The following is a 25,608-nucleotide window of genomic DNA, read 5'->3' as shown; positions in this document are numbered from 1 at the left end:
AGCAGAGAAGTCCGCATGCACATGTTAGTTTAAGCAAGAAAGATTTTAAAGTAGAGGAATTTATCCAACAGTTCAAGCAGGTTGTTTGTTAGTCATACCTCCCAACATGGCCCTCTCCAGGAGGGACAGAATGTTCTGCTCCTGGACGTTCCTCTTAATTTCTGATTGTCATCACCTGTGATGAAACACCTTTGTTATACATTAACCTGTTCAACACAGGTGCTGGCAATCATAAATTAAGAGAAAAGTCCAGGAGCAGAGCATTCTGTCCCTCCTGGAGAGGGTCATGTTGGGAGGTATGGTTAGTGCACTATAGATGTAATTGATGGTGCAGCTGTTAATTTGAGATCAGCTGTTAGCTTTTTAATCAGATAGATATTGAGTCTGTGTTATATTCAATACCGTCCATACCTTACAGCAGACTTGATGTTGTTATATTAAGCATTTATCACTATTAGTATATAATCAACTGTTTACACAATTAAGCAGTATATGTACAGCCCCGTCTGAATAGCTGAGAATCCACAATACACCACGAGTGCAGTACACTCTGTACTCTAATGGATACCTCTCCTCACAATGCTTGTAGGCATGCCCGCCTTCCAGCCAGTAGCAATAATACTGTGATCCGTATCTCACTCTCCGGTGTGTGGGCTTTTCTCCTTAAGGCTTTGAATGCCTGATATGTAATACTATGTAACTATGTAATACTGAAAAATTCCCACCCAATTGAAATGCATATTAAATCTCTTCCATACAAATGTGAAGTCGTAGATATCTGCAAAAGGTGGAACACTTTTAAGTGATATTATTTTGCCTCTATTACAAATAATATACGTAAATAGAGAAGACAATACTAACAAAATGTAAACAAAGTACACTTAAGTAAATAGCAGAGGTGGGAGAAGAAGCTGGTGTGCAGGAGTAAACTCCTGGAGGAATGATAAACACACTGCACCACCTGAACTTAATATTGGGGGTCACCTCTGAGTAATACTACTCAGGGACAAGAGTTATGTATTAGAATGGTATGCAGTTGGGTTTCTGCGCAAATTGTCTGGCATTGATTTTCTGTTCAACAAGGTTCTGTGCAGTTGGGGAAAAGAACAATGTGAAACTATGGGCATATTGGCTTTCATTGTGGTTTTTAATAAAAGGCAGTACTGTGCGGAGAGGGATATATGTACTACAGGGATCTACTATAAAATGCCGGCTGTTGGGATCCCAGTACCCAGCATACCGGCACCAATATCCCGACCGCCAGAATGCCGTCAGCAGGGTGAGCACAAAAGAGACTCTTGCGGGCACTCTGGTGTGCTACACTTGCCACGCTATTTATTCTCCCTCCAGGGGTGTTGTGGATCCCCCAAAAGGGAGAATAGTTGTCGGTATCCCAGCTGTTGGGATTTCGGTGCCAGTATGCTGAGTGCTGGGATCCCGACAACCGGGATATAGAATGCCTCCCATGCTACAGAGTACTCCACAATGGGGGTAATTCTGAGTTGATCGCAGCAGCAAGTTTGTTAGTAATTGGGCAAAACCATGTGCACTGCAGGGGGGGCCAGATATAACATTTGCAGAGAGAGTTAGATTTGGGTGGGTTATTTTGTTTCTGTGCAGGGTAAATACTGGCTGCTTTATTTTTACACTGCAATTTAGATTTCAGCTTGAATACACCGCACCCAAATCTAACTCTCTCTGCACGTTATATCTGCCCCCCCCCCCTGCAGTGCACATGGTTTTGCCCAACTTCTAACTAATTTGCTGCTGCGATCAACTCAGAATTAGGCCCAATAAGCGGGACAAGGCTGCAGGAAGATTAGCACTCAGGGGGAGATGTACTAAGCAGTAATACAAGTGGAGAAGTGAGCCAGTGGAGAAGTTGCCCATGGCAACCAATCAGCATTGACATAACATTTATAAATTGCATATTATCAAATAATACATAGCAGGTGATTCGTTGCCATGGGCTTCTTCTCCACTAGCTTACTTCTCCACTTTTATCACTGCTTAGTACATGTCCCCCTTAATGTGATGCTATAGAAATTCCTGCTTTGCCTCTTATTGAGATATCGGGGGTTATATTTGCTATAGGCAACTTCTCCACTTGTCTACTTCTCCACTCTGTTCACTGCTTCATACATCTCCCCCTCGGTGTCTTACTGAGTCCTGCATAGCGTCTCGCAAACATCACTAGACCAGTGTGGACAGCCAGAAACCCCAGAAGATTATAGTTATACAGATTTCTACACATACTGCATACCACTGATATGTAAAAATAGATGAGCCACAAAAGTGTACTTATTGGTTATCTATTTAATTTTGTATTTATTTTGAAGCATTGTTGAGAATAAAATTTCATACACACCAAGGTTCATTGTAAGTGTCAAATTGTGCAAGTAATAGTGCATTTGGCACTTACCTTCTTTTCTTATATCTCCCCCTTAGCCTCAGCTGTAACTAGGATATGGTTGTATTATTCTGATCTTGTGTTTATGAACTCTCTTTTTTTTGTTTTCTTTTTTTTCATTACATTATCACCAGCCCTATAATAACATACAGGGGGTCATTCCGACCTGTTTGCATGCAGCCCAGAATTTGTTTGGTCAGAGCGTTAGTTAATGTCATCCATCTGCCTCAGTCTCAGACTCACCCTTTATTTCATGTCACTTAATGCATTTTATCTTACAAAGTGTTATATTGTTACAATGTTTCTGCAAATTAATAATGATTAATGCGTGAAAAGAGCTAATTGCGTTCTCATTAAATACATATTCATTCATTAGCTAATGGCTGGCAATATTAACTGTAATATGGTCATAGACTGCACCATTAGTGCAGACCACCCAGTAGACCGTCGGCAGTGTGAGCTATGGTCTGATATTTGGAGAATCTCTAAATGCCACAAGAGGTAAGGGGGCGATCTCCATTCAAAGCATGGAGTTGACTGAATGACGGTTGTAAGAATCAGACAGGTTTGATAACCAAACAATCCAGAACAGTGATTTCATTGGCTGATACAGAAGCTTTGTTTAGTGTATGGCAAAAAACCTTGCTGTTAGATTACAGTTGCCATCCGAGATATAACATTTCTGCGTGTTTCTATACAGAGGAATCTTGTTATAGCTTTGTCCTGAGCTAGGCACAGCCTGATCACAGAGATTTTATATTTACCGCAGACCTTTAAATCGTAACATCTCCAGTACAGACACCTTCTAGTTGCAAAGCACAAGAGAAGCACTCTGACTTCCATATCTTCAGATTCAGGTTAACTGTTGGGTGTTTTCTAAAGGTTTCCCCCACAGTTTATTTCTCACACTTTCAGAGTATAGAAAATAACATATAATAATAAATATTATTGTCTGAAAAATTGTTTGATAATAGAAAATCTAAATTGAATGACATTTACAGTAATATTAGGTAATTACTAATTAGTTAGATCTAACAAATACAAATGATACACAAATGTCACGTAAGTGTAAAAAGATATTTCTTATTATATGTTACTGATTCATTTTGATGTGTACATTTTAATTTTAATGATGTACAAGCTATTTTCTTGTAGGTTTTAAAAATGTGTTGAGAACATGCAAATTCTGTAGCTAACGTTAGCCTCTGTTAAAGGTGTTATTGACCTTTGGATAATGACTCCCCCTAAGTAGTGTCCTTGCATAACAATGTAGAGTTTCCAGCACTGTAATTCCCACAATTACATTAAATTATCATTATAAAGTCTTTTCACCCTACCAGTAACATACCTGTCTGTCTAGTCATGCTGGGAACAGACACTATTAGAAAGACAGTTTCCTCTCTGCCTCAGAGCATCTTATAGTTTAATGACAACCAGATTGCCACACAGGTGACATAGGCTATCTAGTCTTATCAATAGCAAGTAATGTCATGGCATTTCCTTGTATGTGTTACTACATACTTGCCTACCTGACCCTCTCCATGAGGGAGAAAATGCTCTGTTCCTGGACTTTCCTGGTAATGTATGATTGCCATCACCTGTGGTGAGCTAGTTAATTGATAAGAAAGGTGTTTCACCACAGGTGATGGCAATCCTACATTACCAGGAAAGTCCAGGAACAGAGCATTTTCTCCCTCATGGAGAGGGTCAGGTAGGCAAGTATGGCTGCAGGTCTCCGGGAATCTGCAGCGCTGAGTGGCGTTTTACAGCCACCGATGAACCCGGGATGCTACATTCAGCATAACGCTTCCTGCTAAGCCTGCCCCCAGGTTCCCATTGGCTAGTTTATACAAGAGTCTGGGGGCGGGAGAGTGCAGCCGAATGCAGCATCCCGGGTTCAGCGGCAGCTGGAAGACAGGCAGCACTGGCGATCTTCTGGACAGTGCCAGCACATATGTTACATACATCTCTGCATGTATGTTCATATGTGCAATCCCGCTCCCCCCTGCATGATTTGGTGTGAGCTGCAGCCCTGCCAATGGATATAATTATGTGTATGGTGCTCTGGCTGTATAAGTACCAAAACTCCTGTTACAAGAAGTAGACTCTATCGGACAGTAATTTTAGGCTCAGACTCGTAGCTTAGCAAACATTGTGTGATTGGTACAGGGTGATGCCAGTGAAACAGTGACCTGGGTAAACAGTGAGATTGCAATGTTGGTCTCAGCTGTATTGTCTGATAACAGATTAGTAATTATTAATATAATATCTACTTTAAGAACAAGGAAGAAATTATTCACTACATGTCCAAGTAATCACAATTATCAGAATAAGCAACAAGATATTTACAGAGCAGAGACTATAAGGAAACATTACATTGAAACGCTGGCATAACGTTCTACATATTATTTATCCTCAGATCTATTCAAATTTGGAGTGTGACCAGTAACCCTAGGGGGTAGGAAAGTAGGTTACAGACTTCAATGGGACAATAATACCCCTTTCACACCGCACAAATAACCCGGTATCGACCCGGTATATTTCTGGGGCGATGCGGGTCGCTGTGCGGTGTGAAAGGGTCACTCCCAAATTTCCGGGTGGCGTGACCGGGTAATTCAACCCAGGAATAAAGAAGGGTTATTACCAGGTCAGGTGCAGTGTGAACGGGTTTCCCAGGTTGATGCGACTCGGTACTCGTTCACAGCATAGGGAGAGGCAGCACAGAGATGATCTCCTAGCGCCGCCTCCACACCCACCCCTGATGCCACTGCGGTCCCCACCCCCGATGGCAACCCGACCCAGCATATTGCCGGATGGGGAAGTCAGTTCCCAGGGTTCAAAGACGGGTCGCACCTGGGAAGAACCAGTTTCCAATTCCCGGGTGTGACCCGGCATTTGCGATCTGAAAGCGGTATTGGTCTTAGTGAAGACATTATGCTTGTCAGAGCCAAGACATTGTCACCAAGTCTATAGAATTCAATATGGTAATTACATATCTTCCTGTGCATATATCTGGAATAATTATATACACATGGAGCCACGCTAATCTTGGCTCCATCTGCGACTTGGTGCGTCCCGTCGGGTGCATCGTAGACACGCATCCCATTCACTTTGAAAGGGATCCTCTCTGTATGCTCGGCGGCAGGCCGAGGTGCAGGCGCACCTAGGCAAGCCGAGTGCCCCTGTCTGCGATGCAGCAACACTCAATGAGCATGGCTCCATCTGTAAATGAAGGTTTTGTTAAGCACAGGAGGATATTGGTATCAAAAGGTGTTCTTGTCAGTTGACAAGATGGTCTTGTGAATAAGACTTTCACCTAAGCTGATTATATTGCCACAAAGTTTGCTGACTGCAGTATGGGACAATTCTCATTAACATTGTAATAGCTGTCTCTCAATGATCTCACAGAAAGGGGGGTTGAAGTAGAAAAGTATTGAAAATCTGCCCAATTTGTAATGACAATCTTGTAGAGGATGAATCTACTGTAATTGATAGTTGTTTATTTTCCCTAATGTACAGCTGATACAATACTACATATGTGTTCTATTTTCCGCCTAGATCCTTTTTATCGCCTAGGAACTCCAATACATTTTCAAGAGACTGATGAGACTATGCACCTGAATTGCACATGGAACCTATACACAAAAACACAGACACATATGCAGAAGAAAAAATCCCTGAACTGCATCTGGCATCAGCAGTGTGTGACTCAGGCCCTGTATCTCTTTATATTAGCTATAAAATGTAATACATTTATCCTTGTTACTGTAACAAATCCATAAGTATGATATGTAGAAAAGTATTGCATGGCTGTGTTAATCCTTTGTATGCATAGTGAGCGTCAGCATGTATATTTTTGTTACAGAATTTTACGTTCCTACTACCAATCCTATTGGCAATTCATCTTTTTAGCCCTTAATTTCTAGAGATGAGCGGGTTCGGTTTTACTTGGATTTACCCGGATTTACCCGAATCTCCTTATTGGCTATCGGATGTCACGTGTTTTGCATAGCCAATAAGAAAAATCCAGAAAATAAGAAATGTCGATAATTCTGTCGTAAAGAACCGAGTAAATCCGAACCCGCTCATCTGTATTAATTTCACAGTTGTTATTATTATTATTTTTTTTAACTAAGTGGAGCTGAAAGCTCAAATCATTCCCCACGGAAGCATTTATTACAGTTAAAACAATTTTCATCCCTAGTGTATTAATATGCACAGAAAATGTCCTACTTTGGTGTTTTGTAAGAAATAACCAGAATATCTCTACGAGCTTATTTTAAAATGCAGGAATCCCCTCAACCAAAGGTCCCCATTAGGGAGGTACAGCAGTATGCCTGTAAGAGGCAGTGACGTGCAGGGAGTGAGGCAGGTGAGGCAGAGCCTTTCCTGTCATACTAACATTTGTTCCAGAGTTTTAACTGTATATAGTATATGAGAAATACAAATAATATGTTTTAAATATCTTCTTTGTATTATTCTAATAATTTTTATAGCCAAATCTCTGGAGGAAAAAGTGACCAGGAGGAGGAGGGGTCAGTGCTGTGGTTGCAGATGATGCGGGTGAGGAGGAGGCAGACAACTGACTCAGCTGCTTTATATATACTGCGCCCCAATGAAGGGGAGGGGTTCTGTGCTCACCCCTCCCACAACCTGGACAGGTCATGCCCAGACCCCTCCAGACAGCTACTGGTGGCTACTGGTGTCCGGAAGCTGGGCAGGGACTAGTGATCTTACACATGCCAGTTCTGGTGTATATAGTGCAGCATCATTATAGCCTGTCCATTACAGATATACAGCATCTATATTTATAAAAGGTTAATGCTACACACACACACACACACACACACACACACTTACACACACTCATCATGACAGAGCCCCAGCTGCCAGCAGCAGGACTTCCTTAAACCCGGCAGCACCTGTGTGAGTAGCGCCCACCCTCCAAATATAATCCGGCCCTGGTGACTGTCATTTTGACAGGCTTTTGAGTAGGGATAGATAGATAGATAGATAGTGATAAAGCTGAATATTTATCGTATATAAAACACTTTAAGAGGTCTAAGAACACTGTACGCTATCTACGTAAGAAGTACCGTAAGGGTACGCAAGTTGTGTAGCGATCGCTCAACCGTAGTCGAGACGCTCAAGCGTCACGTTCGCTTACGGCCCAGTGATCACAGGCAGGCACGCTATTGGCTGCCGACTAACGTAATGATTCGCTATAGCGTAGCGTACGCTCGAGACCACGAGGAGATCACCAGCGGTGCAGACGCTTACAACGTTTAAACCTTTATATCTATACCTTTAACAGTGAGATACACAGTATACCTTAGTGTAGAGACAGAGTGTAAGTGCAACCTGGTGTAACCTGATTAACTACAAAGCTGCTTGAGCGTCACCGACGCTCAGAGAATACTTAACCCTTATAAAGAATACACAGATACCTGGGCTTAGGGTCCGAAACCTATTTTATGTATTATGACTATTATACTTGCAAAAAGAATCACAGTACAAAGCATACACTACAATATAACATAAACCAACTAACCAGATAAACTACACAGGAAATACAATACAATACAATTAAAGGAAAATACGAGAGAGATAGAGAGAGAGAGAGAGAGAGATAGAGAGAGAGAGAGATGGCTCACAGTTAGACAATATGATTACGGAGAAAACTTACGCACAAGGGGAACGATCGCATGCGCCTCGATATCCAGCTCCCGATTATCAGCAATGAGAACCGTTGAAGAGAGAGAGCTGGATACGGTCGGCCTGCCTATTTATGCCCCACACACAATACAATTCAATGGTCCCTACAATCTCATTGTTCATTGGACATAGGAATTCGGCTTCGTATTATAACAAAAGGTCATAGGTTGATTCATACAGGTGGGTTGTGACTATTTCCAACTGCTCAGGTAGGAGGGAAACTGGGTTTCCCGCCGCATGGGTAATAAAGTGCAAATAAAGTAAATGTTCATAAACTTCTTATGTCCATAACTATTCGCACGAGCGATTGATCTGCTTCAAACCAACACCGGAATATTTCTAATTAAATACTCTTCCGATGGATACTAAACACCACTGTATTACTCCTGTCTGACCCTTCGTATCAAACAAAGAGGGATTCCTCTGTTCATAAACATTCTATATTAACCAAACTTTCAGAATCTATCAAAGGGACCATGATCTACAAAATACATTATCACTGAAAATATGTTACGATTGAGTCGCACGCTACAATCGCATAAACTCTACCGTAAATACGCATACCATGCGCCTGCGGGTGCCCGCGACTGTGAGTATGCGCACGTACGGGAGAGCGTACGCATGCGCAGCACGGACCTGTGTGAGGTGCAAATATGGTAGTGTGCATAGAGATATTTTTCTGACTTTGACAGTCCACCCTTTGGCAGTCAATAATAACTGCCACTTCCTGAAAACATTTCAAAAGGAGAAAAATATATGTTAGGGGTTAATTCATTTCCATGGTTGGGTAAAGGAGGAGAGAGGAGTAGGTGTGAAGAGGGTATGACCTAGTGAGATAGCAGAAGCATGTGTGTATGAATCCGTGTTTGGGGGGTCATGTATCATCGTGCCGTACGTGTGGTAAATCAAGCTTCGAGGTATTGCGAAGTATACATTTGAATTCCTTCTTATCCCGTGGTACGGGTCTGTGGATGGGCTGTCAAACTTTACCGAGCTCTTTTCGGATTTTGAACAAAATGGGGAGCACATTTTAGTTGATGATACATGAATGGGGGAATATGTGATTGCTGATATCTGTGCCTGTATTCCCTATACTATGTGTGTCATTACCTGAGGGTTGTAGAAATGAAGAAAAGACATAATTACGGTAAATGCGGTGGTATTCTATGTCAGGTTAATGTACATCTGTCGGTTGAAGTTTTGTTCGGTATCAGTTGAAAGTCGTCTTCTTTGCGCTGTGTTGCCCATTAGGTGTGAGCAAAAAGCTTTGTCAATGCCATTAGATTTACAAAAAATGTTGGGCTAGCGTAAGTTTAAGAATTCTAGGGAAACTGGGGATCCATGGCAAAGTTCATCAAATGTCCATATCTCAAGTGGTCAAAACTTCTTCTTTGGTCTATCCGTTGTCTGTATAGCGTCTCGTCAACTTCCTCGTCCAAGTGGGTCTTTTTATCTTGGAGAAAAACCAGAAAAACAGGTGAAAGAAACGGACCGTAGAAATCGCATTTTCATCACATCATTGTTTCTATCATTGGGTCATAAATCAAATCCAAGTTAATTACAGTTTCCTCACTCCTCAAACTCATTACCTTAGTACGACGATTGCACCTCATTAAAGCCTGACCGCATCTAAATATCAAACCGATCGTTATGATAACACCTAAGATACATAGGAGAAACTTCCCAACATCCATTATGACTCCTTGAGCCCAGTCTCCCAAACCGGAGAACCAATTTCGCGGGTTCAACCATGACACCCAACCAGTCAGCTCATTACCTACAGCAGCAAGAGTGAGATTGTGTTTTCGGCGAAATTCCCACTTCAATTGGAGAATATCGTCCATCTTTTGGTCTATGACCTCGACCGGATCCTCGGTGCTATTCGTGATATACGTGCAACATTTCACGCCGTACTGTGTTGCCAATGTAACACAATATCCACCTGTCACTGCTGTGAGGTAATTAAGAACCATTCTATGCTGCACCAGTTCTGTTTTATAAGCTTGAAGTTCCCTTCCCGTATATCTAAACGTGTCATCATACATTTCAGTGATATTGTCTAACAAATTTGCGAGCGCCGATATGTATTTATAATTCAGCACTCCTCTAGCGGTGCGGGTGAAATCTAACGCGATTAAGAATTGAATCCCGGTGGATTCACTTATCAGATCAGAGGCCGGATGCTCTGTCTTCTCTATCAGGTGCCTTTTAACGACGTGCTCGTAATGGGTGTGAGTATAAGGAGCTTGGGCACCACGATGTATGTCTTTCATTTTATCATGTGTTACAGTCATTACTTCAGGCAATACTTTTCCAATATAACACAATCCTTCAGAGTTTGGGGCAAGCCACTTGTACGCCTTTCTCCCGCATATGAAATATGCATCATCGGGGAGAACATATGGGACGGAGAAGGACATAACCATATTACACACCTTCCAGGTGAAATCTCCTAACCCTAATTCTTCCATCTGCTTAATACACGTATCAGGTTGTACGATATGTGCACAGTATCCTGGTGATACTTCTCCAACTCTCGTAATCCTATTTCCTAAGGTGTACCTATACCGGAAAGATTTTCCTCTACTGGCTATGTGGCGTACAAGCTCTGTATCTGTAGGCATTCTATCTGCTCTATGCGAAAAGGTCATGGTGTGGTTACTCCATGACACTTCCCAATTTCCCGGCTTTCTGGGATTGGAGATGTTGAAACATAATAGGGACCTATCCACATGGTATTGGTGGAGCTTCAAACTAGGAGGGCTGGAGATATTAAACCTCCTGTCCACCGGTCTCCCACCATTTAACTCAAGTACCTCCCCTATCGTTAAAGGAAATGGTACTAGCCCTGATTTGCTATGACCTTGAGGTACTTGAGAGCATACCCAACAATCTGTTTTGTTTAACACATTACCCACTAAGGAGTGATAGTCACTCAATGGATGCCGGTCCATATGGATATTAAAACTGGATTGGCATTTCTTAATGCACCCATCTTCAATGACATTGTTACAGAGCCTACAGATACAGTTTTCTTCAGCTAACAATCCGTCACAATTTCTCCTATGGTCAATGCTATCGGATCGTTTTCTGATACTCGCCTTTGCTTGTTGGTTAGGTTGATCTTGGAAAACTACGCCTCCATCTTTATCATCAAAACCCATTCCAGAACCTCTATCGACCTCCATGGTACTCTCGCCGGAACAGACTGCTCTGGTCAACATCATGGTCAACAGGAAAATCCGGATCACAGTCTCTTGGGGCAAGTCCATCTTATAGGAGGAAACGGAGAAGAATGAGAAGGAGGAAAAAGAAATTTGAGGGAGAGGGGATGGGAAGTGGAGGAAAACAATAAAAGGGAGTGGGGAGTCGACAACAGCTCTCGGTCTTCAAGGCTCAGGTGCCGCCTCAGTCCTCCTGGAACAGACACTCCAGTGATACAACCTCTACCGTCTGTTCCTTATCACAGGACTTCTCTGGATCAGCAACCTTCTTGCAGTGGGATGAATGGACCCAAGTCTCTCTCTCAGCAACCTTCAATGCCGTAGTGCTAGTCAATAAGACCTGGTATGGTCCTTCCCATCTGTCAATAAGGCAACCTGAGCGTACAAAATTCCGTATCATTACATAATCCCCAGGTTCAATGTCATGACAATTACTATCAGGTAGATCAGGAATCACCAACTTCAGACTATCATTTTGATTCCTTAACTGTTTACTCATGTTAATCAAGTACTTTACAGTTACTTCATTGTTACATTTCAAATCATCCTGAGGGTTAATCATGACATGCGGTTGTCGACCAAACAAGATTTCAAAAGGGGACAGATTAAGAGGGGACCTGGGAGTGGTTCTGATACTGTACAATACAATGGGTAAAGCTTCTGGCCATGTCAATCCTGTCTCTGCCATCACTTTACTCAATTTATTTTTAATAGTGCTGTTCACTCTTTCGACCTTCGCACTCGCCTGTGGACGGTACGGAGTGTGCAGCTTGCTATCAATTCCCATCAACTTACACATTCCTTGAAAGACATCACCTGTAAAATGGGTACCCCTATCACTTTCGATTATTCTAGGGATACCATATCTACATACAAATTCCTGCACAATTTTCTTAGCAGTAAACATAGCGGTATTTGTAGCCGCAGGAAATGCTTCGACCCAATTTGAGAAAACATCTATACAAACAAGTACATATTTCAAATTCCGACAAGGGGGTAATTGTATAAAGTCAATTTGTATTACCTGGAAAGGGCCGCCGGCAGGTGGGATATGGGATGGTTCTGTAGGTATTGCCTTTCCAATATTCTTTCTCAAACAGGTAAGGCATGACATTGCTCTTTTACTCGCATGAGAGGAGAATCCTGGGGCGCACCAATAGGCTCTTACCAATTTGCACATCCCTTCCTTGCCTAGATGAGTCAGCCCGTGAGCTGCTTCAGCCAGACATGGAAGATATGCTCTGGGGGCCACTGGTTTACCATGTCCATCCGTCCAGAGTCCTGAGGACTCCTGGCCACATCCCTTTGCCTTCCAGACTGCCTTTTCCTGTGTGGAACACAAATTTTGCATTTCACACAACTTCTGTGTGTTAATGGTATTAAATACCATTAATTGTGTGGTGTCTGTCTGTATGGGGGTAGCAGCTGCTAACTTAGCAGCTTCGTCTGCTCGGCTGTTACCAAGTGATACCGGGTCTTGGCTATATGTGTGTGCTTTACATTTGATAACAGCCACTCTGTCGGGTTCCTGTATTGCTGTTAGAAGCCTTTTTATGTGAGCTGCATGCGCTACCGGTGTACCAGCTGCCGTCATGAAATTTCTGAGGCGCCATAGGGCTCCGAAATCATGGACTACCCCGAATGCGTATCTAGAATCGGTGTAGATATTGGCTGACTTACCCTTAGCCAATTCACATGCTCTGGTTAGGGCGACCAGTTCAGCAACCTGGGCTGAGTGAGGTGGGCCTAGCGGTTCCGCTTCTATGGTGTCTTGGTCATCTACGACTGCGTATCCAGTACACAAGTCTCCCGAGTCTGACTGTCTATGGCAACTACCGTCCGTGTAGAACGTGAGTTCTGCATCTTCCAGTGGGTTGTCACTGATGTCAGGCCTTGCGGTAAAATTTTGGGTCAAATATTCCATACAATCATGTGTATCTTCCTTTGTGTTAAATCCTCCTTCCCCATCACTCTCACCTTCCACCCTTTGTGCCTGACCAGGCACACCTGGGAGATACGTTGCAGGATTTAATGCACTGCATCTCCTTATGGTGATGTTTACGGGGGCCATTAGTGCCAATTCCCATCTTGTAAACCTCGCTGATGAGACGTGTCTGGTTTGGGCAGAATTCAATAAGGCTGATACTGCATGTGGCGTATGGATTGTGAGGTTGTGGCCTAGCACGACGTCTTCGCTTTTTGTCACTAGCAATGCTATCGCAGCAACGCTTCGCAAGCATGTGGGGAGGGATCGCGCTACCGTGTCTAGCTGAGCGCTGTAGTATGCAACTGGCCTGCTGGCATCACCGTGTTTTTGGGTTAGTACACCTGCCGCGCAACCAGCACTTTCTGTTCCGTATAGTTCAAAGGGTTTCCCATAGTCTGGCATACCTAGTGCTGGTACCTGCGTTAGGCACTGTTTGAGTCTCTCAAATGCTGTTTCGGACTCATCTGTATGCGAAATCCTATCAGGTTTGTTTGAGGAGACCATTTCCTGCAAAGGTAACGCCAAAATGGAAAACCCTGGGATCCAATTACGGCAATACCCACACATTCCTAAAAACGTTCTGATCTGTTGCTGGGTTTGTGGCAGAGTCATGTCTCTAATTGCTTGGATTCTATCAGCGGTCAGGTGTCTCAGTCCTTGTGTTAGACAGTGTCCCAAATATTTTACCTTAGTTTGGCATAATTGTAACTTGTCTTTGGACACCTTGTGTCCGGTGTCTGAAAGATGAAACAGGAGCTGTTTCGTATCCTTCAGAGATGCTTCCAGTGAATCTGAACACAGTAATAAATCGTCCACATACTGTATCAATACTGATCCACTGTCTGGTTGGAAAGACTGTAAACAATCATGCAAAGCCTGAGAAAATATACTTGGACTATCTATGAAACCTTGGGGTAATCGAGTCCATGTGTATTGGACTCCTCTGTATGTGAATGCAAACAAATATTGTCTGTCAGGGTGCAGAGGTACCGAAAAGAAAGCGGAGCAGAGGTCAATAACAGTGAAAAATTTGGCAGTGGGAGGGATTTGCATTAGGATGACAGCTGGATTTGGCACTACGGGGAACTGACTCTCAACTATTTTGTTAATCCCCCTTAGATCCTGCACTAGTCTGTAACCCCTCCCCCCACTCTTTTTAACAGGGAAGATGGGACTATTGGCAGTGCTGGACGTTCTTACCAGAATGCCCTGTTGTAGCAAGCGCTCTATTACTGGGTAAACTCCTAACTCCACCTCTGGCTTCAGAGGGTACTGTGGGATTTTTGGAGCTATCCTACCATCTTTTACTTGTACCACTACTGGAGCTACGTTTGCCATTAATCCAGTGTCTTGTCCGTCTTTTGTCCAAAGTGACTCTGGTATCTGAGATGTCATCTCTTCTATTTGGGATGGATTCCTATTTGTCATAATGGTATGTGACATTAATTTTGATGGGGAGTCTAACATGTCTCGCACTTCCTGAGCGTGTTTGTCAGGTATGTCCAAGAATACACCTTCAGGAGTACAGTAAATGACGCACCCCATTTTACACAGTAAGTCTCTTCCCAGGAGATTAGTTGGTGCCGATGCAGCCAGCAAAAAGGAATGCTTGGTATGCAAAGGCCCTATTGTAATCTCGGCTGGTTTGCTAACAGGGTAGTGCTGGACTACTCCTGTTACTCCCATGGCTGGAATTGTCCTACCAGTGGTTCTCATGCCCACTGTCGAATTTATCACTGACTTGGCCGCCCCTGTGTCTACAAGAAAGTTTAAAGTTTTACCAGCTACATTAATTGCGATCTCGGGTTCACTTCCAAGATTGGCAATTAATTTTACTGGCTGCAGATTACAGGTATGGCCACACCCCTATTGGGTATGGTGACCTCCCTGAATCCCGCTGGCAGCAACTACTTGTGAGGGAGATAGTTGGGAACTACCAGAGGTATGCCAGTCTCTGTTTGGGGGATATCTTTTTGTTTCCCCTGTATGTGGCTCATAACTCCGTTTCTGCGGACCTTGCTCCCAATGTCGTGTGTCGTGTCGTTGTCTAGGGGGTTGGTATGAGTTTCGTGGATTCTTTACTCTACAATCTCGTGCCATGTGTCCCTGTTTGTGACAAGAATAACAAGTAACCATACTTGACTTACCCACAGGATTTGGTGATACAAACAAAGGCTGCCTTGTGGTCAGAGCCTGTATACTTACTGACATTAATTTGTCACCTTGTTGTTCCCTGTGTCTGGTGATGTTTCTGTCGTGATCAATAGCAGCCTCTCTCAAAGTAGCCACAGACAGACCTCGCCAACATGGTTGCGTGGTCTGTACCCTAGTCTTCAATGACTCTTTTAAACCATCCATCAGTACCGATACTGCTACTTCCCGATGGTTTGTGTCTGTTTTAATGTCCTCTATGCCTGTGTATTTTGCCATTTCTAATAATGCTCTGTGAAAATACTCTGCAGCTGTCTCTGACTCCTTCTGTTTAATGGAGAATATCTTATTCCATTTAGCTACTGCTGGGAAATACTCTTTTAACTGCAAGTTTATTCTTTTCACATTATCTTGGTTGTACACATCTGTAAGAGGTACATCATGATCTAGTCCGCAATCAGCTAAAAATTGAGTTGCGTCGACATTTGAGGGTAAACATGCCCTCAGCAATATCTGCCAGTCTTTATTGTTGGGCTCTGCAGTGTTACCTAAGTCTCTGATGTATTTTTGACTGGCAACTAAGTCTTTTCTAGGGTCAGGAAATTCAGACACTATGGTCCTTAATTCCATTCGGGAAAATGGAGTGTACATGGCAATGTTCCTAATGGGAGTGGCTCCTGATGCGTCTGTTTTCCCATTGGGCACTGCTATTACTCTAACAGGTGTAATTCTAACAACCTCATTCTGTGTAGATTCTACAGGCTGTGGTGAAATAGTTTCAGCATAATGCATGGTGCCGTACTTACCAGTTGATACGACCTCACCTATCCCTCCGCTAGGGGCCTTTACTAATCTCGTGGGTGGAGCTGTGCCTACTGTGGTCTCTGCTATGGTGGCTGCTAGAGAGAGCGCTGAAATCGTTGCCGATTCGTCCTCTTGATCACACTCCTGAGGAAAGTTCAAAACAGGGTACAACTTGCACGGGTTAATACTTGCATGGGTTAATGGGTTAACATTATCATTAACATTTACACAGTTACTAAGTGATTTTGTGTTACACCTTAGTGCGTCTTTCTCCGCAATCAACTTCTCTCCTGATATGTATGGTGGCGGCGGCTGAGCCAAACCTCTCTGTATCTCACCTTCCTGTTGCCACAACTGTAAATAATCATAATGCTGGATTCGTCTCTTTGTTGATTTTATGAGACATATCCTCCTCCTTAAATTTTGTAACACTTCTGAGCTGAAGCTCCCTACTCTTGGGAATTTCTCCCCGTCATGTACAGTCATTCTCTCCCATTCATCACATAAAGTTTCTGTGTGACTTCCATATTTCTCACACATTATATACCTGGCCGACCCAATTGGCCGGACCACTGAATCAACCCGAACCGAGGTTGATCGCCCCCTACCTGAACAAGTGGCCCCCATAATTCGAAAGTGTTGCTTTATTTAGCCAACCTTTACGAAAAACCAAATGTCAACAATAGGCTGACGGTGGCGGTTTACCGAGTACCCCACTCACTCGCCCACGCCGACCAATACGACCTGATCACACCGATATGGTGCTGGCGTACTCGACCTAGGGCCCCTGCGACCTGAACCTCTATTTACTGGAACCTGCGAGGGTTATCCGAAGAACACTTACTCTTTCCAGTAACTATTGGTTGCTGGATAGTTCCTGAGTGAGCAGCGAACTTCCCTTAAAATAAAAAAAATTACACAAATCACGTTAGAGTGTACAGATAGCGTTTGTGACCCCTTTACTTTAATGGTATTAGGTCAGATTACTAACTACTGCACACACTTACGTGCGGTCCAGTCGTTCAGTACACAAACAACTAAGCTTATGTACGGAAAGACCAATGGAATCGAAACTTACGACTGCGAATTCCTTCAGCCTGAGCTTATATGGCCTATATGGGTGTTGCACCAACCCTTTTCGGTGTTGTGCCTGTGAACTGTATAGCGGGCTTCCTTGTCGGCTGTACCTGGACCTCCTGGTCTGTTATGACCTCCTGGTCTTGTTACAGTATGACCTCCTGGTCTGCTATACTCTAATGCTCAAAAATTGTATATTTAACCAGAGATGCCTCCCTAGCCACCGTGCACGTCACTTACACGCATGTACCTCACGAGTACTCGACTTTTCTTGTGGTTCAACCTTTAAAAATTGTAAAAACACTCACTCATCACATGTACACTTTTGTTTCTATTTCTATTTCTGCGCAGAAATTTTTTTTTCTTCAGATCGGGTGTGTTACCAATTAGGAGCAGGATCTGTTAATTAAAATTTCGGACACCCAAAAATAGACTTGCGTTATTTCTCGCCTCGCGTTATTTATCGCTTTGCGTTATTTATCGCTTTGCGTTAAAAATCAACTTATCGTGACTTGAGCTACGTGGGCGTAACCGGACGCTCCGTTGCGTAACGTACGCTGCGTGCGTCGGCCTTTGGATTGCGTACGCAAGTCTTTGTTAGAGACACGTATACGCAAAGCAAAGATCCACCGTAACACAAATTTATACTTTTATCAATGTAGATGATCCTTGATCATCTACCACACAACACACTGACTTCGCCTTATCTCCCAGGCAAAACTGTGTGTTTGTCTATCTTTTAACTATATTACCTTTACTCTTAAACTATGAAATAACGGCAAATCTTTTTTAGCACTTCTATCAACTATAAAACTGGCAGACAGGAGAGTGATATACGAAAATGAAAAAGAAAAAGAAATGCAAATATATATATGTGTGCGTGCGTGTGTACGCAAGACAGAAAAATAAACAGTTTTAAAAGACACTAGCGTTTTGTTCTTACCTCCGGTTCCCGGATTCCTTCAGCACTCTTTACTTAAGCGAAGCAGACGCTTATCCTGTCAGCACTACGAGGGATACAACCTCCCGCCCTTTGCTGAGGGATAATGTCTGCTGATCTACCTAGTGCAGATATGTGAAGGACGGGCGAGCCGCCAATTGATAAAGCTGAATATTTATCGTATATAAAACACTTTAAGAGGTCTAAGAACACTGTACGCTATCTACGTAAGAAGTACCGTAAGGGTACGCAAGTTGTGTAGCGATCGCTCAACCGTAGTCGAGACGCTCAAGCGTCACGTTCGCTTACGGCCCAGTGATCACAGGCAGGCACGCTATTGGCTGCCGACTAACGTAATGATTCGCTATAGCGTAGCGTACGCTCGAGACCACGAGGAGATCACCAGCGGTGCAGACGCTTACAACGTTTAAACCTTTATATCTATACCTTTAACAGTGAGATACACAGTATACCTTAGTGTAGAGACAGAGTGTAAGTGCAACCTGGTGTAACCTGATTAACTACAAAGCTGCTTGAGCGTCACCGACGCTCAGAGAATACTTAACCCTTATAAAGAATACACAGATACCTGGGCTTAGGGTCCGAAACCTATTATATGTATTATGACTATTATACTTGCAAAAAGAATCACAGTACAAAGCATACACTACAATATAACATAAACCAACTAACCAGATAAACTACACAGGAAATACAATACAATACAATTAAAGGAAAATACGAGAGAGATAGAGAGAGAGAGAGATAGAGAGAGAGAGAGATGGCTCACAGTTAGACAATATGATTACGGAGAAAACTTACGCACAAGGGGAACGATCGCATGCGCCTCGATATCCAGCTCCCGATTATCAGCAATGAGAACCGTTGAAGAGAGAGAGCTGGATACGGTCGGCCTGCCTATTTATGCCCCACACACAATACAATTCAATGGTCCCTACAATCTCATTGTTCATTGGACATAGGAATTCGGCTTCGTATTATAACAAAAGGTCATAGGTTGATTCATACAGGTGGGTTGTGACTATTTCCAACTGCTCAGGTGGGAGGGAAACTGGGTTTCCCGCCGCATGGGTAATAAAGTGCAAATAAAGTAAATGTTCATAAACTTCTTATGTCCATAACTATTCGCACGAGCGATTGATCTGCTTCAAACCAACACCGGAATATTTCTAATTAAATACTCTTCCGATGGATACTAAACACCACTGTATTACTCCTGTCTGACCCTTCGTATCAAACAAAGAGGGATTCCTCTGTTCATAAACATTCTATATTAACCAAACTTTCAGAATCTATCAAAGGGACCATGATCTACAAAATACATTATCACTGAAAATATGTTACGATTGAGTCGCACGCTACAATCGCATAAACTCTACCGTAAATACGCATACCATGCGCCTGCGGGTGCCCGCGACTGTGAGTATGCGCACGTACGGGAGAGCGTACGCATGCGCAGCACGGACCTGTGTGAGGTGCAAATATGGTAGTGTGCATAGAGATATTTTTCTGACTTTGACAATAGATAGATAGATAGATAGATAGATAGATAGATAGATAGATAGATAGATGCATATGATATGATTTATGGGATTCATATGATATCCCAGCAGATGGGATGCTGGCTGCCACTATACCGACTAATCCCAGCAGCGAGTCCCCTCACGGGCTCGCTGCACTCACTTCGGGCCCGGTTCTATTCCCACTCGGTTGTTGGCGTGTACCCACCAACCGAGTTGGAATACCGAGCATGTGTCGGGATTTCGGATGTCAGTATTCCACCATCTGTCAGGATTCTGGCATCGGTCTCCTGAAGGCCAGCATCCCGACAGCTGGTATACTGACTGCATTCCATATATATATATATATATATAGCAAAGAAACAGGCGGCACTCGAAGTCAGCAAAAACAAGGTTTGTATTAAACAAAAGAGCGTTGACGTTTCGGGGACGTGCTCCCCTTCCTCAGAACAATTTAACACTGTGCAAATCAAACAATAAATACCCACTTACCCCATGGGCCTCCCCCACCAGCGTGCGTCCCCAGTCACGTTGCCTGCAAGCTCCGACTTGCACTCCCAGCTTCCGGCGGCGGGGCGGATGTGACGTAGCAGGGCCCGGCCTGGTGACCATGGCAACCCGTTGTCCCGGCCGTCAGCAGGATTCCCGCGATGCCTCCAGCTCCCTCCAGCCGAGCGGAAGTGACGTCCCGGAGTTCGGCTCGTGACCATGGAGACACTGTGTATACAAAACATAAACAAAGCAAATGTACAATGATTAGGTGAAAAAACATTAGGCATTATTTGTGAACATGGCGATTAAGCTGTTCCACATACTATCAAATTTAAGAACAGGTTTAAAAAGTGAAATGTGATACAAACAACAATCCTAAAAACATCATAAGAATAAAACCATCAAAGAACCCAGCAATCAGCATTAAGTGACTGATAAAGGGAAAGGGTCAGATGGCAGACCCAACAACAATATTATTAAAACCACTACTGTACTGATAAATTATCAATGACCACAATTTGACATCATGACCCCCCAGTCTAACAAAACAGCTATATTATCCATAATACTAAAAATATTGCTGGATAGCCCCTCACGGCCTAAAGTGCCAGATGCTGAGACACAGGATTATAGACCATGTCCCCGAGTCCAACAGAGGGGGGGATAGGGGGAAGAAGCTCCTGCAATTGGAGTCCCGGTGGATCTTTAAATTACAGACGTTGCGACCTAAGGGTCTGAATGACACACTTGGTCTCATTCGCTTTCTGTGATTTCCTCTTTTAATCAGTGTCTTTTGGGTTCTCGGGTTGCTCTGAATCAATAATTAGTATCATTTTGGGTGCACTTTAGGCCGTGAGGGGCACTTTATTTTCTCAGATGGTAAAGCTGCCCATTCTTCTTGGCAAAAAGCCTCCAGTTCCTGTAAATTCTTGGGCTGTCTTGCATGAACTGTACGTTTGAGATCTCCCCAGAGTGGCTCAATGATATTGAGGTCAGGAGATTGAGATGGCCACTCCAGAACCTTCACTTTATTCTGCTGTAGCCAATGACAGGTCGACTTGGCCTTGTGTTTTGGATCATTGTCATGTTGGAACGTCCAAGTACGTCCCATGCGCAGCGTCCGGGCTGATGAGTGCAAATTTTCCTCCAGTATTTTCTGATAACATGCTGTATTCATCTTGCCATCAATTTTGACCAAGTTTCCAGTGCCTTTGTAGCTCACACATCCCCAAAACATCAGCAATCCACCTCTGTGTTTCACAGTAGGAATGGTGTACCTTTCATCATAGGCCTTTGTTGACTCCTCTCCAAATGTAACGTTTATGGTTGTGGCCAAAAAGTGAAATTTTGGTCTCATCACTCCAAATGACTTTGTTCCAGAAGTTTTGAGGCTTGTCTCTGTGCAGTTTGGAGTATTGTAAGCGGGATGCTTTGTGGCATTTGCGTAGTAATGGCTTTCTTCTGGCGACCATGCAGCCCATTTTTCTTCAAATGCCTCCTTATTGTACATCTTGAAACAGCCACATCACTTTTTTTCAGAGAGGCCTGTATTTCAGCTGAAGTTATTTGTGGATTTTTCTTTGCATCCCGAACAATTTTGCTGGCAGTTGTGGCTGAATTATTTTTTGGTCTACCTGACCGTGATTTGGTTTCCACAGAATCCCTCATTTTCCACTTCTTAATTAGAGTTTGAACACTGCTGATTGGCATTCTCAATTGCTTGGATATCTTTTTATATCCCTTTCCTGTTTTTTACAGTTCAATTACCTTTTCCCGCAGATCCTTTGACAATTCTTTTGCTTTCCCATGACTCAGAATCCAGACACGTCAGTGCAGCACTGGATGAAAGATGCAAGGGTCTTTCAGGAGTCCAGAAACTCACTGACCTTTTATACACACACACTGATTACAAGCAAACAGATCACAGGTGAGAATGGTTACCTTTAGTAGCCATTCAAACCCGTTTGTGTCAACTTGTGTGCATGTTATCAGGCCAAAATCTCCAGGGTATGTAAACTTTTGATCAGGGTCATTTGGGTAGTTTCTGTTGTCATTATGATTTAAAAAGAGTAAACACAGTTGTTTGACAATAAATTTGCATCACCCAACCACTAACCATGAGTGAAAGAAAAGTTTGTGAGTTATCATTCATATTCTCTGACAAATGGCCAGAAAATCACAAATTCTGCTAGGGTATGTAAACTTATGACCACAACTGTATATATACACGGTCGAGTCACATATGACCACCAGCTGATAGCCAGAGTAACCACAGTTTGCTGAACTGTCATTTTGGACACACGTCTAGTAGCCCCCAGGTTCATTTTGATAGTGAGTTGCTCCACTGTAGCGTGTCAGTTGGCCCTCACGCATCTTCGTAGCCGACATTCACCTCTCACATCAATGGCTCGTGGTGTTCCACAGTTTCCACGTTGGTTATTAACAGTGGTGCCATTTGTCCTGTCACGATACAACTTCACCACAGCAGCACCCGAACAGTTCCACCCTTGGTCTGAAAGCCGATAATCCAAGGCCGTAACGAGCTGGGTCAGAGGTGCCTGGCACACAGTGCATGTGCACTGTGGGCGCAAGACCGCTGGCAACACCCGCTGGGAGGACCGGAATAACGATGGTGCAACAGGGGCAGCCGTCTTGGCAGAAGCAAATTTACTGCTATGCGACCAAAGCAGCTGGCGGGTCACAGGGGCCCGCGAGAGGGCTGTTTAATTAATGCATCTGTACTTCCCGGCACTGGCAGGCTGTCTGCATTTACGTTCCGGACAGCTGTCGGGTGCCGCTCTGTCTGTCTCCTCTCCTGCTCTATAGTCTGTGTTGTGCTGCCATTCCTGCATGTGACGTGTCACGGCCACACGCTCAGGGAGAGGAGCAGATCAGAATGATGAAGGTGTGCTGCGGGCGGTCAGTGGACTGAAGAATATATGGTGAGTTGCTCCTGGGGAGGGTAGGTGGGGGAGGTCTGGTTGTGGTTGTCGTGGCTGAGGTTCTGGACGGTGGTAGTAGCAGCAGGTGGTCCTATTTTGCTTCCTGCAGCTCTCTTTTCCGTCCTGTCCTGCTCCCTCACTGTTGTAGTTTTTTTGTATGCATATGTGTATATGTGTAATGGTGTACTTATATGTGTATGTGTGTAATGGTGTATTTATATATGTATATGTGTATTTGTATGAGTATATATGTATTGGTGTATGTGTATGCGTATATGTGCATTGTTGTATCTGTATGCGTTTATGTGTATTGGTGTGTCTGTATGTGTATATGTGTATTGGTGTATCTGTATGCATGCATGTGCATTGGTGTATCTCTAAGCATGTATGTGCATTGGTTTATTGCTAAGCGCATATGTGTATTGATGTATCTGTATGTGTATTGGTGTATTTGTATGTGTATATGTGTTATTGTTGTATCTCTAAGCATACTTGTGTATTGGTGTGTATAAGGCCAAGTGGACCTGTCATTGGCTACAGTAGAATAAAGTAGAGATGAGCGCCGGAAATTTTTCGGGTTTTGTGTTTTGGTTTTGGGTTCGGTTCCGCGGCCGTGTTTTGGGTTCGACCGCGTTTTGGCAAAACCTCACCGAATTTTTTTTGTCGGATTCGGGTGTGTTTTGGATTCGGGTGTTTTTTTCCAAAAAACCTAAAAAACAGCTTAAATCATAGAATTTGGCGGTCATTTTGATCCCAAAGTATTATTAACCTCAAAAACCATAATTTCCACTCATTTTCAGTCTATTCTGAATACCTCACACCTCACAATATTATTTTTAGTCCCAAAATTTGCACCGAGGTCGCTGTGTGAGTAAGATAAGCGACCCTAGTGGCCGACACAAACACCGGGCCCATCTAGGAGTGGCACTGCAGTGTCACGCAGGATGGCCCTTCCAAAAAACCCTCCCCAAACAGCACATGACGCAAAGAAAAAAAGAGGCGCAATGAGGTAGCTGTGTGAGTAAGATTAGCGACCCTAGTGGCCGACACAAACACCGGGCCCATCTAGGAGTGGCACTGCAGTGTCACGCAGGATGTCCCTTCCAAAAAACCCTCCCCAAACAGCACATGACGCAAAGAAAAAAAGAGGCGCAATGAGGTAGCTGTGTGAGTAAGATAAGCGACCCTAGTGGCCGACACAAACACCGGGCCCATCTAGGAGTGTCACTGCAGTGTCACGCAGGATGTCCCTTCCAAAAAACCCTCCCCAAACAGCACATGACGCAAAGAAAAAAAGAGGCGCAATGAGGTAGCTGTGTGAGTAAGATAAGCGACCCTAGTGGCCGACACAAACACCGGGCCCATCTAGGAGTGGCACTGCAGTGTCACGCAGGATGTCCCTTCCAAAAAACCCTCCCCAAACAGCACATGACGCAAAGAAAAAGAAAAGAAAAAAGAGGTGCAAGATGGAATTGTCCTTGGGCCCTCCCACCCACCCTTATGTTGTATAAACAAAACAGGACATGCACACTTTAACCAACCCATCATTTCAGTGACAGGGTCTGCCACACGACTGTGACTGATATGACGGGTTGGTTTGGACCCCCCCCAAAAAAGAAGCAATTCATCTCTCCTTGCACAAACTGGCTCTACAGAGGCAAGATGTCCACCTCATCATCACCCTCCGATATATCACCGTGTACATCCCCCTCCTCACAGATTATCAATTCGTCCCCACTGGAATCCACCATCTCAGCTCCCTGTGTACTTTGTGGAGGCAATTGCTGCTGGTCAATGTCTCCGCGGAGGAATTGATTATAATTCATTTTAATGAACATCATCTTCTCCACATTTTCTGGATGTAACCTCGTACGCCGATTGCTGACAAGGTGAGCGGCGGCACTAAACACTCTTTCGGAGTACACACTTGTGGGAGGGCAACTTAGGTAGAATAAAGCCAGTTTGTGCAAGGGCCTCCAAATTGCCTCTTTTTCCTGCCAGTATAAGTACGGACTGTGTGACGTGCCTACTTGGATGCGGTCACTCATATAATCCTCCACCATTCTATCAATGTTGAGAGAATCATATGCAGTGACAGTAGACGACATGTCCGTAATCGTTGTCAGGTCCTTCAGTCCGGACCAGATGTCAGCATCAGCAGTCGCTCCAGACTGCCCTGCATCACCGCCAGCGGGTGGGCTCGGAATTCTGAGCCTTTTCCTCGCACCCCCAGTTGCGGGAGAATGTGAAGGAGGAGATGTTGACAGGTCGCGTTCCGCTTGACTTGACAATTTTGTCACCAGCAGGTCTTTCAACCCCAGCAGA

This window comes from Pseudophryne corroboree, chromosome 8 (assembly GCF_028390025.1).
Source record: "Pseudophryne corroboree isolate aPseCor3 chromosome 8, aPseCor3.hap2, whole genome shotgun sequence".
In the NCBI taxonomy this organism is placed as follows: domain Eukaryota; kingdom Metazoa; phylum Chordata; class Amphibia; order Anura; family Myobatrachidae; genus Pseudophryne; species Pseudophryne corroboree.
Note: the sequence above shows the minus strand (reverse complement) of the source record.